Genomic DNA, 14,181 nt, shown 5'->3' with positions numbered 1-14,181 from the left:
TTGCATATGTATGCAGCCTTCTAGACTCCCAAAATTATTTCAAGGTTTTCCAAAGCCTTTTCTGGCCATTTCATTACCCAGCATTTCCTTTTAAGATTTTTGTTCAGCTTCTTGTTGATCACAACTGTTATCACCACTTCAGGCAGCTTCAAAATTTTAAAATTACCACTGATTGTTTACAACAAATGCTTCAAGGAAAAAGGTGTTCACAATAACTGAGTTGTAAATCAAGTTAAATAAATACAAGCCCTGCAAATGGGGATTTCCAGGGAATTGCCAGACAGATCTGATAATGACCGTTCTCTGGGGACGGAGCTTTCGGACAGCCTCAGATTTCCTCTGCTCCCTTCAATGGGTGCTTGGCTACAGGAGGTTTTCATAATGACTAACATTGTGAAACTGTTGGTTTTCAAGACGACTGCAGAGCTGGAGAGAGGGAGATGGGACTACAGAAAGGCAAAACGCCAAGCTCACTGTTTTTTCTGCAATTTAGCCTTTTTTTTTTTTTCAATAAATGCTCCTCAGATTTTTGCAAGCCTTTGGTTAATTTCCAAAGTTCTGAAAAGTTGACTTCGATCATTTTTACCAATGCTCTCACTGCATTAATGGACAAGAGGCTTTTCAGAGCTCCTTATTCTACAATCCTCACTGATGTCACTACTTGTTAATTTTTCACTTTGAAATATATATTTTTTAATCTTTCATCCACCTGTTATTTTTCTAAGGTATAATTTTAGGAATATAAATTATATTTTCAATTGTGCTAAATGATCTTTTTATGCCCCTATCGATCAACTGTCAATTTTCTCCATTCTGCTTTGTGACCTAAGAAACTAACCGTGATGGACTGCTTCTATCAGCCTATTTTGCCTGCTGGTTTCCAGACAGTGGGAAATACCAGCATGAGACTGGAGAGCAGGAGGAGAGATGGAGGGAAAAGTTATTCCTCCAACTTCCTCCCTTCTAGACCATGATTTGGCAGTAGCTGCATTCCTCTAACACAGGTGCAGTTCTTCTGATAACCATTCCTTCCTCTGGTCCCTTCAGACCTATGAATGATACAAGCTACCCAGTGTTGCTAACACCAGATGCTTCATCAAACGTTGCCCCTTAGCTCTGTCCAGATTTTGTAAATAGTTCCTCCATTCACTGTCCACTGAATGAAATTTTAGATATAGTTAAATGTATTTGTTTTTACCTGAGGATTTATGCTTTAGAGATCTTAGTTAAAAACTCCCTCCCAACCCAAAGAGTTATTTTCCAAAATTTTCTGCAACTAGCTTTATTCTGTTTATTAATTTATGTATATGTCTTAATCCTTTTACCATTCATCATTATATGGAGGTAGATGTCTGTATTAGTTTCCTGTTGCTGCTATGACAAACTATTACTAACTAATGACTTAAAATAGTAGAAAATTTATTCTCTTACAGTTCTGAAGGACAGAAAGCTGAAATGGGTTTCGCTGAGCTGAAATCAAGGTGTCAGTGGAGCCATGCTCACTCTCAAGGCTCTAGAGGATAATCCATTTCCTTGTCCTTTCAATCCTTAGAGCTGCATTCCTTATGTTCCTTGGCTCATGGCCCCTTTCTACACCTTCAAAGCCAGTAGCATAGCATCTTCAAATTTCTCTGCTTTCATCTTCACTTCATCTTTTATAAGTACCCATTGGATAATCTGATTTCATCAGACCCATTGGATAATCCAAGGTAATCTCATCTCAAAATCCTTAAGCTATGCAAAGTCCTCCTGTTACCCCTTTTGTAAAGTAATAGTCACAGGTTCTGTGGATTAGGACACAGAAATCTGTGAGTGAGCCATTATTCAGCCCACCAAAGTATCCAGCCTTATTTTACTCTATATGAGCCAGTTTTCTTAATGTCATCTATTAACCATTTCCCCCACTGGTTTATACTGCCAATTTCATCAACAACAGGGTCTTTCATAATACACAGCTTTTTTTTTTCATAGCTTTATTTTTGAGCATTGTAGTCCAGTGGTTCTCAACTAGGTGCAATTTTCCACCCAAAGGACATTTGGAAATACCCAGAGAACGTTTTTCTTGGGGCGGGTGGAGGGGTCCTACTGGACTAGGTGGGTTGAGGCCTAAACCTATTACATTGCACAGAACATCCCCACCTCAACCCCCACCAACATTATCTGGCTCAAAATATAAATAATACTGAGGTCAAGGAGCCCTGCTCCAGTCTATTCCAGTGATCTCTATGCTATGCCTATCCGAGTGCCAAATCATTTTTATTATTATGTATTTATATAGTATATATATAATTTAGGATGTAGGCTCCCTCTCTTAAGTAAAAAAAAAAAGGTGGTACCATATAAACTTTATAAGTTGAATTTTTATAAATAACCTGCTGGAGTTTTAGGAATTCATACTGGTTTTTTTAGAATAATATTGGAAGGACAAACATTTTTACAATGTAATGATGAGAGGCAAATCTGGATGGCCCTGGAAGATGCTTCTGTGCCCCCTATCATTAGCATCTCAGAGGACTGGCTCAGCCTTTGGCTGATGTCAGCATTCTTGTCATGCAAGTCTGTTCCTGTGGCCCTTGTATGCAGACCTTGGTCATCCAAATGCACAGTCCTCAGGGTTGGTCCTTGGCTAGAAAACCTGATACTTAATCATCCCCCTTCTCTATCATCCATTCTAGAGTCACCTTCCTTCAGCTAATTCCTGTAGAATTTTTGGTGGGGTGGCTCATCCATGAGGAATCTGTTCCCCTGGTGACCATGCCCTTCACAGATGATGGCTACTCTAGCCATGAGAATCCTAACACCAGTAGTTTGTAGAATGTGGATAGCCCCTGACATCCTATGATAGTACAATGGTTAAAAATTTCACTAGTGGTAAACTTGGATGTCATACTGCTAGAAGGGGCCCAAATGGCTGTTACAATATATCTAATACTAGAAAGAAACCACGGAAATGATTTTAAAAAGGGCTGGGAATTAGGTGGCTACTCCTGAACTATCTTGATTAATTGAAGAGAGATAATGACAGGTTCTCTATGATTAATCATCAGTTCAAGGAAAAATGAGAAAGTACTTAAGAAAAAATATCAGTGTCATCCCTACCCCAACTTCATCAACTGACTCCAGAAGAATCCTTTGACTTTCAGTTTTGTTAGAAAACATTTTCCCTTTAAGAACTTAGTCTCTTCAGATTTCAATGTATCCACAGCTTTCCAGGGACTTTAAAGGAAAGCATAAATTTTTAGTTTACTGAGGATTTCTTGTTGTTACAGCAATTTGATAGCTTTAAAAATATGTCCACAAATTCTTCAAACTGTTTTCCCTTCAAGAGACAAAATTTAATTCCCATCTACCTGAGTGTAGGCGAGACTTAGGGACACACTTCTGAAGACTAAAATATGGCAAAAGTGATGGCCTGTCCCCAAAGACTGCAGCTTCCACCTTGGGGAGGATACTCTCTCTGGCTCACTCTCTTAATCAGATCACTTGCTTTGTGGGAACAGGCTTCCATCTTCTAACAACGTTCAGGCAGCCTACGGAGATGCCCACATGTAGAGAAACTGCAGAATCCAATCAACAGCCATGTGAATGAGCCTGCTTGGAAATGGACCTTCTACCAGAGGAGACTAAGATGACTGCCGACACTAGTGACAGTTTGTCTGCAAGCTCAAGAGATACTCTGAGTCAGAACCACTGAGCTAAACCAACTTAGATTCCTCACCCTCACAAAGTATGTGAGATAATAAATGTTTTAAGCCGCTAAGGTTGGGAGCAATTTGTTACACAGCAAGAGATAACTAATGCAACAGGACTGAAAATCTTTCAAAGCCTTCTACATCCCAACTGGAAGCCACTTGTTAGCTAATTTTATCCAGCTACTTGTATGAATCCTAAAGTTATATCACTAGTTCAGAAATCTCTGACAAGCTTTCACATATTATATTGTTTTATATTTGCCCCATACACCCATTTCCATTTTCTGCCTCTCTATAACCCAATTTATGTTCAAAGGGACAGGGGTTATCTTAACGTACTAAACTTATCTTTATCATTGCAGTTAACACTTTGTATGATAAGTTTTGTTATTTCCAACCTACTAGAGAGTGAGATGCCTGAAGGGAGGAAGAGTGTTCCTCTTTGCATCCCTTTACACCTAGCACATATGGGTCCTCAACACATATGGGTTGTTAATTAATGATTGGATAACTATAATAGTCATGATAGAGTCAGTCACAAACTAACAATCTGAGGCAACTGTGAATTGCAAAATGTGGTTGAATGGTAATTACAGTCACCAAGCATGGAAAAATATGATATACATTCATGGCACATTTCATGTACATTGGCGTTGACTGAGCTTCAGTTTATTGTTCCAGAATTCTTCATCATGTGTTTATGAGACATCTCCCATAGGAAAAGGAATCTTCAGCGAAATAAGTAAATCTAATATATGCCATCTAATAAAGAAAAGATGAGGGGAGGATTAAGATCCATGTCTGAAATGCCAGATGAGTATCTGTATCTGATTTACTGATTAACTTAGACCAGAACTAATTTTTGTCATCATGGTATTTGCTAGGAATCTAGACACATAAGGTCTGCGGATACTGCATAACAAGTGCACTAATGCTTCTCAAGTTCATGAACCATGTCTCTTCAACCTTGACACTAGTCTGAATAGAACAAAACCACAATATATTTTCAGTCTCTAATCCCTTGTTATCAATTGTTCAAGTGCTTTGGCATAAAAAGGACGAAGAATGTCACTCCTTTATCCCCTGCTGGTTATACCTCTCCTAAAGTCATAATCCCTGTGACAATAACCGATTGAAGAGGGCATTGCTTTGATGAGGCTCTTTAACCTCAATCCTTTTACATACTGTTTGTAAAATCTGTGCAGCTACACAATTATTCATCATCCCTTCCTTTCTATGGCATCTTTTCACACTTCCAAAACTCCCCAAACTTATAATTCAGCTCCACTGGCATAAAGACAAAAAACCCTCCCAACTGCAGTTTAAAATCATGCCGCTGTTGGCCTTAATCTCCTTCTAAAGCCCTAAAATATAAATTAGGCCTGTATTCACTGTGTCCCAAAGAGCTTTCTTTTCTGAAACTCACTCTCACTGCCTCGGGGCCTCCCCAACAGTTCACAATGGCCATCTGGCTGCTGTGCTTTCCCAGATGGGCTCAGTCAGCACAGATTCCAGGGTCTAGGAAAAAGGAGAGGAAAGAGACATTTGGTAACTGACTATATTTAAAATGTATAATATTGAGACAATCTGTATTTCATTTTTCTCTCAGCTTCACTATCACCTGCAAAAGTTATCTGTGCCTAATAGGAGCTGCCATCTTGGTTAACACACTTCACAACAGTCTATGATTTCTTAATAAAAGAATACTTTGAGACGTAAAGAGAATTGATCCTTGATTTTTTAAAATTCTGTTATAAAAATATACATGGATGCTTGAATTATTGTGGAATAGTAAGTCTGAATGGTGTGTTGTGTCCTGCAATAGAAAAGTGAAAGAATGAAAAAAGATATGCTGTGCATTCTATTAATAATAGAAAATACTTACATAGGGCTTAAAACATGCCAGCAAATGTCCTGAGTGATTTACTTATGGGAACTCATTTAATCGTTACAATAATCATGTGGAGTATGCACTATTAAATATTTAATGACAAAAATAATGCATAAAGAAAGTAAATAATTTATGCAAAGTGATACAGATACTGGCAGAACCAGGATTTGAACAAATGGTCTGGCTGCAAAGTCCATGTTCCACTCGTGAGTGTCACACTACTTCCTCCGTCCTTTATCCTGTGTTCTTGATTAGACTACCAAGGTTGGTCACATTCCAAGACTTGATTTCTGTAAAGTTATTTTCCCTCTAGTTAACTGTCACCACAGCTGGCAGGCAGTGGAAGTATGTCTGATGGGCAAGCAAGGGCAAGCCTGAAGTTTGGGGATCTCCACCATCTGCCATGTTAGAAGAAGTGGGTGCTAATATTAACCTCTCTTAGGCTGAAGGAGCAAAGATATTGGGCAGTTCAGCCCATGAAGCCCTAAGGTTAAGCAAATAATGGCTAACTGTACCACGGTAACAAAAGCCAGTTTCTGCTGCATTAGGTTTCTGGGCCACAACAAAAGCCTTCTCAAACTTTCAGCACCACAGACCACATATGTGTCTTTATGTCTGAGAGCATATGTGTTTTAGATCAACTCAGAGTCAATAATTTGGTGTCCATACCACTTAGCACATCATGTGGAAACACGATAAAGTATATGAGTAGTTATGCTTCCATCAAAATAGAAAAACACAACTAAATGGCTAATATGAAATCCTCTGCCCCCATCAAGCAGGGTCAGCAAAATGGTGTACAGTGTGTGCAGGACTAATATATTTGATGCCTTCTACCCATCAAGTGATCAAGAATATAACCAAGAAGCACTATTTTCACCTCAATACAATAAAGGTGTAAAAAGATGGGCTTTCCAAGGAGGGTATAACTCATGGTAAAAAAAAAAAAAAAAAAAAAGTCAAAATATGTTACTGGACTACACTTGCAGGGGCGACCAGAGCAGGAGGAATCATGCATCAAAAAAGGCCATGACCATGGCCATCACCATGGTGATTAAATTAGAATATGGAACTCCACAAGGAAATGAGGTCTGGGAATTTGGGGATGGCTTTGAGCCACCACATCTAGGTAAGTAGACTTTAAGTCTAGCTTACCTAGACTTCAGAGAAGAGAAGCCACAGGAGACATTTCAATTAGGATGGAGAACAAGTTCAGCTCTCCTTCCATGATGCTTTATCTTCCATGAAAATCACAGGCTTGTCAGCCTCTGTGAAATTTCCATAGTTCTCTTACAAACAAGCATTATAAACAAATGGCGAAAATTTCCACTTTTGCATTCCCTAAACATCACAAGAGTTACAAGATATAAAATTCTAGATCTTTTGAGGAATATCCAGAAATCTTTTAATATAAATCTATCTCTAATATCCAGCCAGAATTAAACCACACTCATAATCTCAAAGAAATATGCATTTTAGCATCTATACTATTATTTATCCTAACATCAATTTTACTGTAGTATTAATTTTCAACTACTCAAACTACTACCTAAAGCCTTAACAAGTAACAATATAATGTTTTAGGGACTTCCCTGGTGGTGCAGTGGTTAAGACTCCACGGTCCCAATGCAGGGGGCCCAGGTTCAATCCCTGGTCCGGTTTAGATCCCACATGCTGCAACTAAGAGCCTGCATGCCACAACTGAAAAATAAAAAGATCCCACATGCCGCAACAAAGATCTCACACGAGGCAATGAAGATCCCATATGCCACAACTAAAACCCAGTGCAGCCAAATAAATTAATTATATAAATAATTAATATTAAAAAATTAAAAAATAAAAATAATGTTTTAAATGGGAATTTGGAAATAAATTTAAACTAACCAAAATAAAAAATGTTAAGGGTTGTACTGTCTATGGAATAATCTCTTTTTATGTTGGCAATCTACCTCACCTACTCTTTAGCAACAGCCTCTTAAATGGACTCTCTCCATCTCTCTATTTATGTTGAGCCCACAAATATGAATTATGATACATAACTGTCCCAAAGCCATCAATAGCCACTCATTGACAAAAATATTAAGTAGAAGCACAAACTTTTTACTATGGATCACATGATAAAAAAGGGTCACGACTGGAATTTTACTAAGCTGGAGTTTCCATACCGGTTGTTTTAACTTGCATGAGAATGTTCTTTCCTCTTTTCTGTTAAAATAAACAATAAGTAATAGTAACAGCAGTGAATTGACATTAAGGAAAATTTTTCCCAAAGAAAGTAGTCACATAGGTAATAAGAACTAGAACTCACTGTTATAAACTTGGCCAGGACTATTTTACAAAGTTTTCTTGGCAATATAAAGGGATGCCAGCTTGAAAAGTAATGAGAATATTTGATTTTGAAATACTGACCAGATATTAATGTTACTTTTTTTTTGCAGTGAATACATTCAAGGGTTTCGTCTAATACTTCTTTTTCAGTTTAAAATTTTTCATACATAGTTTTATAATTTTGGAAATAGAGGAAAAATTATAACATAGAACCAAAAGTAGGATGGTTAGGAAGAAGGAAGAGAGAATGGTTAACTGGATCGAATAAGTAGGAAATCATGGCATCAAGATAAAAAACAGGTAAATGGCATCTCTGAAGATAACGGCTATTTTAAAATTCTAGCATCAGTACATTTTTCATTGAAAATTTGAGAAAATTGTACATTGATATGCTATTGTAAAAAATAATATTGAGACATCCTATGTACATTTTACAATTTTCTCCAAGGGTAATATTTTGAAATTATAATATCACAATCATGTTATTGACATTGATATCATCCACTTATACTGGTTTTCCCAATTTTACTTTTATTCACTTATGTGTGTATGTGTGTTTTCATTCTCTATATTATTTCATATGTATAGTATCTACCACTATAGTCAGGAAACTGTTCCTACCAAAAGGATTCCTCCTGTTACTCTATTAGAATCACATCCACCTACAAATCCTCCACCATCCCTATTCCCTGGTAACTAAAATGAGACCTTCATTTCTAAATGTTGTAATTTCAAAAATGTTACACAAATGAAATTATATAGAGTATGTAAACTTTTAGGATTAGCCTTTTTTTTTTTGCGGTATGCCGGCCTCTCACTGTTGTGGCCTCTCCCGTTGCAGAGCACAGGCTCCGGATGCGCAGGCTTAGCGGCCATGGCTCACGGGCCCAGCCGCTCCAAGGCATGTGGGATCTTCCCAGACTGGGGCACGAACCCGTGTCCCCTGTATCGGCAGGCGGACTCTCAACCACTGCGCCACCAGGCAAGCCCAGAATTAGCTTTTTTCACTCAGCATAATTCTCTGGAGATTCATCCAAGTTGCTGCATATATCAATACTTTGTTCCTTTTTATTGCTGAGTATTCTAAGTTGTCTAATTTATTAGTATTAAGTTGTTCATAGCATCCTCTTAATTTTTGAAAGACTGTAAGATCTGTAGTAATATCCCATATTTTATTCCTGATATTGATGATCTGTGCCTTCTCACTTTTTATTTTTGTTAGTTTTGCTAGAAGTACATCATGTTACTGATTTAATAACCAGATTTTTATTGATTTTCTCTATTGTTTTACTATTTCCAATTTGATTGATTTCTACTTTTAATGATTTCCTCTCTTCTGCTTGTTATGGATTTATTTTACTCTTTTTTGTCTAGTTTCTTTAGGTAGGAACATATTCTCTCAGCACTACTTAGCCTCACCCTATGTATTTTGATAAATTACTTTCTTGTTTTCATTAAGTTCTATGTATTTCCTACATTTTCTTTGACATATGGATTATTTTAAAGTATTTTTAAATTTTTGTGTGTTTAGAGATTTTCCTGGTTTCTTTCTGTTACTGATTTCTAGTTTGATTACATTCTGGTCAGAGAACATGCTACACTGTTTTAATTCTTTTTTTTTTTTTTTTTTTTTTTTTTGCGGTATGCAGGCCTCTCACTGCTGTGGCCTCTCCCGTTGCGGAGCACAGGCTCCGGACGCACTAGCTCCGGACGCGCAGGCTCAGCGGCCATGGCTCACAGGCCCAGCAGCTCCGCGGCATGTGGGAATCCTCCCGGACCGGGGCACGAACCCGTGTTCCCTGCATCGGCAGGCGGACTCTCAACCACTGCGCCACCAGGGAAGCCCTTGTTTTAATTCTTTTAATTTTGTTGAGTCTTGTCTCGTGGCCCAAGCTATTTTAATGAATGTGCCATGAGTGCTTGAAAAATATATAAATATTCATCAGTTATTGGGTGGACTCTTTTTTATATGTGTCAGTTCGATCCTGTTGGTTGACTGTTGTTCAGATCCTCTTCATCTTTGCTGATTTTTGTGTTCATATTTCTATCAGTAGCTGAGAAGAGGATGCTGAGGTCCCCAACTATAATTTGTATAGTTTTCCTTTCATTTCTATTTGGTTTTGCTTCTTGTATTTTGAGGCCCTGTTATTTGATGTGTACACATTTAGGATCATTATGTGTTCCCGGTGAATTAATCTTTTTATTATTATGTACTGTCCCTCTTTGTCTCTAGTAACTACTACTTATCTAATAATATTACCACTCCTGCTTTTTAAATTTTATTAATGTTTGCATAGTATATCTTTTTCCATCATTTTACTCTCAACCACATTTTGTCATTGAATTTGATTTGAATTTTATGTAAACAGCGTAGAGCTGGGTCACTTTTTTAATCTACTCAGTCTGTTTTTTGCTTGGTGCATTTAGACCATTTACATTTCAGATAGTTATTGATATGCTTTACCTTTTCTTTTCCTTCTATTTTCTATGGTTCGCATTCTTCTGTATCTCTCTTCTTGCCATCTGTGGGTTATTGGAACATTTTTTAGAATTTAATCTTGACTTAATTATACAGTTTTTGAGTATATCTCTAAGTTTTTTAGTGGTTGTTCTGGGTATTACAATATACATATGTGACTGAAAAGTCTGTCTATATCAACATTTTACTACTTTGAGTGAACTGTGGAAACCTCATTTTCATTAAGGTATGCCTTTGCTTTCCCCATCTTTAAGTATCATTGCTGGAGTATCAGATGGTGTTATAATTGTCTCCTTCATCAAATATGATTTATAAAATTCATGAAGTAAAGGATGTCCATTGTGCATATCCAAACTTTTGCAACTTCCTTTATTTTTTATTCTTTCCTGATGCGCCAAGATTCTTTCTTTTATCATTTTCTTTCTGTTTGAAATGTTAAGAATGTGTCTGATAGGGAAAAATTCTCTTAGTTTTCTTTCATCTTTGAATGTCTTCATTTCCGCTCATTCCTGAAGGATAGTTTCACGACATATAAAATTCATGATAGCCCATTCTTTTCTTTCGGCACTGAAAAAAGTGCTACTTCCTTCTGGTCTCCAGGATTTCAGATGAAAAATCTGTTGTCATATAAACTGGTGTTCCCCTATATATAAGTGTTGTTTCTCTTTGGCTGCTCTCAAGATTTTTTCTTTGTTTTTAGTCTTAAAATTTTAAATTGTGCATATGACCCAGCAATCCCACTACTGGGCATATACCCAGAGAAAACCATAATTCAAAAAAAAACATGCACCCCAATGTTCATTGCAGCACTATTTACAATAGCCAGGTCATGGAAGCAACCTAGATGCCCATCTACAGACGAATGGATAAATAAGATGTGGTACATATACACAATGGAATATTACTCAGCCATAAAAAGGAACTAAATTGGGTCATTTGTAGAGATGTGGATGGGCCTAGAGTCTGTCATACAGAGTGAAGTAAGTCAGAAAGAGAAAAACAAATATTGTATATTAACGCATATATGTGGAATCTAGAAAAATGGTACAGATGAACCAGTGTACAAGGCAGAAATAGAGCCACAGGTGTAGAGAACAAATGTATGGACACCAAGGGCGAAAGTGGGGTGGGGGGGATGAATTGAGAGATTGGTATTGACATATATACACTAATATGTATAAAACAGATAACTAATAAGAAACTGCTGTATAAATAAATACATACATACATAAATAGAAAAAAAATTTTTTTAATTATATGTGTGTGGTGTGTATTTCTTTTTTTGAGAGAGACTGAGAAGAGTTTGTCCTGTTTGGAGTTTGCTCAAATTCCTGGATCTGTAAGTTTGTATCTGTCACCAACATATGGGATGTTTTCAGACATTATTTCTTTAAATACTCTTTCAGCCTCACTCCATTGTTCCTCTTCTTGGAAGCCAATGGTAGTAATGTTGTATTTTATGTTATTGTCTCACAGGTCCAAGTCTCTGTTTAATTTTTTTTCACTCTATTTTATCTCTGTTTTTCAGATTAGGTACATTTTATTTATTTTTCCTCCAGGTCACTTATTTTTATCCTCTGCCCCTCCAATCTACTGCTGAACCCCTCCAGCAGGTTTTTTTTGTTTTTTTACTTATTTATTTATTTTTGGCTGTGTCAGTTCTTCGTTGCTGCACATGGGCTTTCTCTAGTTGCATCAAGTGGGGACTACTCTTTGTTGCAGTGCACAGGCTTCTCATTGCAGTGGCTTCTCTTGTTCCGGAGCACGGGTTCTAGGCACGCGGGCTTCAGTAGTTGTGGCATGCAGGCTCAGTAGTTCTGGCAAACAGGCTCAGTTGTTGTGGCTCACAGGCTTAGTTGCTCTGCAGCATGTGGGATCTTCCCAGACCAGGCATCAAACCCATGTCCCCTGCACTGGCAGGCAGATTCTTAACCACTGGGCCACCAGGGAAGTCCCAGGGTTTTATTTAAGTATTATTATTACAGTATTTTTTCAATTCTATATTTTCCATTTGGTTCTTTTTTATGAATTCTATTTCTTTGCTGAGATTTTCAATTTTTTCCTTTGTTTCAAGAGAATTTGTACTTGATAAAGCATTTTTACAAATGCTGCTTTACACTTCTTGTCAGATAATTCTAACATCTGATTCATTTTTGTATTAGCATTAGTTAATGTCTTTTCTAATGCAAGTGATTTTCTTGGTTCTTAGTATGATGGGTGATTTCCAATTACATCATGGACATTTTTTTATTATGTCAGAAAATTATAATATCATTATATTTAATCTTTAAAGGTCTATTTAAATCTTTTCTTTTAGCAGGCATTCATCTTGTTTAGGTTCAGCACACAGATCTTGGTTTGCTCTTGTGGGCTGTAGTTCCAAATGTCAATTTATTATTCAAAGGCTTTGTCATGTTATTTCAGTCTGCTTGCTTTTTCTAGTGCTACTGAGACTCCCACTGGTCCCTGCTTGCACTACCTGGGAGAGTGGAAGTGATCTCTCCAGTAGGCTGATTAGTGGATGAGAAATATAGCAGTGTTCCCCCTTACTGGTGCCTCTGGCTACCTTGATATCTCTAGACAGGGAAGAGAGTCTCAGGCCAGTGGAGCCAAAGAGGCTTCTGCTGCCAGGCCACTTTATGTGAGTGGGTCCATCTTGCCAGTTCTGCCCACCTGCCCCATATCTGTGGGTGGGGCAGGAGAGTTTCATGCCCTCAGAGACAAAGAGGATCCATGACCCAGCCACTTGTCTTGACTTAGTCTTTCCTGCCCATTCTGCCCACATGCCCCTGTCTCTCTGGGTAGAAGAGGGGTATACATGGCTACCTGGGCTAGGCCATTTTTTGTATATGTGCTCATGTTGCCAGTTCCTCTCACAACCTCACTATCTCTTGGTGGAAGAGAGGAGACCCTTGGCAGAAGAGAGGAGACCCAGACCACTTATTATTAGTGGAAATCCATCTTTGTTGGTGGTGTATAGCTCATTTGATGTTGACAGAGGGACTCCCTTTAGATATGGAGGAGGAACAAGTCTACCTGTGCTGGCTCCCATTGCTAAATTAGGGTCAGAAAATACCATGTCTGAGTGACCTTCTTCTGTTGGGGAGGCAGAAGGTATCCTGCCACATGTGTTTCCTCTAGTTTTCAGGTCTTAAACCAGTTGGCCTTTTTCTTGACACATTTTAGAATTCTCCTTGAAATGTCTGTTGAACTACGTACAGAGGTTAACTTAGACTTAGTGGGGAAGAACAGAGAAAAACAAGTTCATGCTATCTTGTTGGGACTAAAAACCCAACAAAGCATTTTATTTAATTTTATTTAAGAGTACATTTTATTTCATATTATCTCTAATTTTTTGCCTTTTTTTTTTCACTTTCCAATTTGTCTCCCAAAACAACTTAATCAAAAAACATAGCCTAGGGACTTCCCTGGTGGCACAGTGGTTGAAAATCCGCCTGCCAATGCAGGGGACATGGGTTCAACCCCTGGTCTGGAAAGATCCCACATGCCACAGAACAACTAAGCCCATGAGCCACAACTACTGAGACTGTGCTCTAGAGCCTGCGAGCCACAACTACTGAGCCCACATGCCACAACTACTGAAGCCCGTGTGCCTAGAGCCCGTGCTCCACAACAAGAGAAGCCACCACAATGAGAAGCCCACGCACCACAATGAAAAGTAGCCCCCACTCGCCACAACTAGAGAAAGCCTGCACGCAGCAATGAAGACCCAACGCAGCCAATAAATAAATTAATTAAATTTTAAAAAACCCAAAAAACAAAAACATAGC

This window comes from Phocoena phocoena, chromosome 4 (genome assembly GCF_963924675.1).
Source record: "Phocoena phocoena chromosome 4, mPhoPho1.1, whole genome shotgun sequence".
NCBI lineage: Eukaryota > Metazoa > Chordata > Mammalia > Artiodactyla > Phocoenidae > Phocoena > Phocoena phocoena.
The sequence above is the reverse complement of the archived record's forward strand: the minus strand, read 5'-3'. Positions refer to the sequence as shown.